The sequence below is a fragment of the Eschrichtius robustus genome, chromosome 2, assembly GCF_028021215.1.
Source record: "Eschrichtius robustus isolate mEscRob2 chromosome 2, mEscRob2.pri, whole genome shotgun sequence".
Classification (NCBI taxonomy): domain Eukaryota; kingdom Metazoa; phylum Chordata; class Mammalia; order Artiodactyla; family Eschrichtiidae; genus Eschrichtius; species Eschrichtius robustus.
In genome coordinates this window covers 38,126,663-38,129,727 of record NC_090825.1, presented here as the reverse complement: position 1 = coordinate 38,129,727, position 3,065 = coordinate 38,126,663, and the positions used below count along the sequence as shown (strand labels likewise).

At 42.3% G+C, this 3,065-nt stretch overlaps 1 pseudogene; it reads left to right on the top strand.

The window, feature by feature from the left end:
* The first annotated feature begins 454 nt into the window (after positions 1-454).
* Positions 455-1,275, top strand: LOC137756391 (peroxiredoxin-4 pseudogene; annotated as a pseudogene).
* Positions 1,276-3,065: the final 1,790 nt, after the last annotated feature.

The window sequence follows — 3,065 nt, the reverse complement described above, 5'->3', positions numbered from 1 at the left end:
CAGCAATACAGAAACACCTTATCTGTTGGGACAAAAACAAACTGAATGACAGTGGACTTCTTATCAAAAACCATGAAGGACAGAAAGAAGAGTCACAGCATTTTTCAAATGCTCAAAGTACTGTAAATCTAAAGTTCTATATCTGGTGAAATGATCCTTCAATAATGAAGCAGAAATCAAGATATTCTCAATGAGGGACAACTAAAAAACTTTGTCACCATCAGACCTACCCTAAAAGAATGGCTAAAGAAAGTTCTCTGCAGGGGTTGAGCAGGTGGGGCTCACACCTACGTGGCCGGGTGGGGAGCCCGGGGGACGGGGGAATGAGGAGGCAAGGCAGGTCTTGCAACGCCGCGCTTCGGCTCGCATGGGCATTGGGTGCACGGTTGTAGCTGCCTGGTGGCGGGAGAAGTGGCGCTCGAGCCAAAGGACATGCAACTGCCCTCGCGTGGCCATGGAGGCGCCGCAGCGGCTACTGGCAACCACTTCGGCCCCTAGCTGGAGCCGAAAGCTACTGCTGCTGCGGCTGCTGCTGTTCCTGCTGCCGGCCAAAGCTCTGTGGGGCTTGGAGGTGGAGGAGAGGCCCCCAACCCACGAAGAGGAGTGCCACTTCTATGCATGTACACAAGTGTACCTGGTGGGGAGGCGTCCCAGGTTTCGGTTGCCAACCACTCCCTGCACCTCAGCAAAGCCAAGATTTCTAAGCCAGCACCTTATTGGGAAGGAACAGCTGTGATAAATGGAGAATTTAAGCAGCTGGAAGTTAACTGATTATTGTGGGAAATACCTGGTTTTTTTCTTCTACCCACTTGATATCACTTTTGTGTGTCCAACTGAAATCAGTTGTTCTTTGGTAATAGAACTGAGGAATTCAGATCCATAAACACTTAAGTGGTAGCATGCTCTGTCGATTCACAGTTTACCCATTTGGCCTGGCTTAATACCCCTCGAAGACAAGGAGGACTTGGGCCAATAAGGATTCCACTTCTTTCAGATTTGAACCATCAGATCTCAAAGGACTATAGCGTGTATCTGGAAGACTCGGGCCACACTCTTAGAGGTCTCTTCATTACTGATGACAAAGGAATCCTAAAACAGATTACTCTGAATGACCTTCCTGGGAGTAGATTTGTGGATGAGACACTGCGTTTGGTTCAAGCATTCCTGTACACCGATAAACATGGAGAAGTCTGCCCCGGTGGTTGGAAACCTGGTGGTGAAACAGTAATCCCAGATCCAGCTAGAAAACTGAAGTATTTTGATAAACTGAACTAAAAAATACTCCCTCAGGTCTTGATGCTTGAAACTTCTCAATAAAGTTCACTGTTTTATTATCAAAAAAAAAAAAAGTTCTCTGAAGAGAAAGCAATTATAAAAGAAGAAATTTTGGAACATCATGAAGAGAGAAATAACAATGGAAAAGAATAAAAATATCAGTGAATACAATAGACTTTCTTCTCTTGATTTTCTCTATTATTTTTGACTGTTAAAGCAAGAATTACAAAATTGTCTGATCTGGTTGTCAATATAATGTAAATGTAAAGGAAATATTTAATATACTTACATAATAAATGGGAGTGTAAAGGGACATAAAAGAAGATAAAGTTTCTACACTCAAACTGGTAAAATGTCTACATCAGTAAATTGTAATAAGTTATGCATTATGATACCTAGAGAAACCACTAACAAAGATATACAAAGCTATTATAGATAAATCAAAATGGAATGTAAAAAAATGTTCTAGTAACCCACAGGAATGAAAGAAAAAGAAAAAAGAATGATAAAACAGTAAAGTAAAAGGATGGAAATATATGCCATGTAAACTTTAATCAAAAGGAAATAGGAGGGGCTTCCCTGGTGGCGCAATGGTTAAGAATCCGCCTGCCAATGCAGGGGACACGGGTTCGAGCCCTGGTCCGGGAAGATCCCACATGCTGCGGAGCAACTAAGCCCGTGCGCCACAACTACTGAGCCTGTGCTCTACAGCCTGCGAGCTACAACTGCTGAAGCCCGTGTGCCTAGAGCCCGTGCTCTGCAACAAGAGAAGCCACTGCAATGAGAAACCTGCGCACTGCAACGAAGAGTAGCCCCCACTCGCCGCAACTAGAGAAAGCCTGAGCACAGCAACAAAGACCCAACGCAGCCAAAAATAAATAAATGAATAAATAAATAAATAAATTAAAAAAAAAAAAAAAAGAAATAGGAGTGGAGACTATTACTATCCAATGAAGTGGTTGTCAGAGCAAAGATAATTACCATTAACAGAAAAGGACAATTCATAATGGTAAAAGAATCAACCCACCAAGCAAATGTAGACCAAACAACAGAGTTGCAAAATATGTGAAGCAAAACTAATAAAACTGAAAGAAAAAACAGACAAACCCACAATTACAGTTGGAGACTGCAACATCCTTCTCTCAACTGATAGAACAACTAGACAGAAAAAATGGCAAGTATATAAAATAACACCACTGTTACCAAATACAAGTTCTTGTGCCCCACACACAGTGAGGACAAACAAACTGAAACATGAAACGTCAGAGTTTGGAGCAGAGAAATGTTTATTACAGAGCCATACAAGGAGACAGGTGGCTTGTGTCCAAAAAGCCCCGAACTCCTTGAATGGTTGCAGCAAAGCACTTTTAAAGGCAAGGTTGGGGAGGGGGGGAGAGTGGTTAGTTGCTACAAACTTGTTGGTGTTGAAACCCTTTGTTCTTGCAGCTGTCCACGAAGGTCAGGTCAAGATGTTCCTGTAAAGCTCCAACACATGCTATACTCTGTTTTGCAACTTTTTATCTCTATATGAATGGACTCTTACAGGTCAGAACCCTGAGAACAGGGCTCCTGTATATTTCAGGCTATAGGCAACGTTCTTTTACAAAAGCTGCAGAGCCAGCATGACTAACACAGGCAACAAAGCACAAGGTTAAAGTAAAAGGAACAGATCCAATATGGAGTCAGATTTGTTCTTCCCTATTACAACACCATCAACAAATAGTATCTAATTTACATATATGGAACACTAACTCGAAACAGCAGAACATGTGCCCATGGAACACATACCA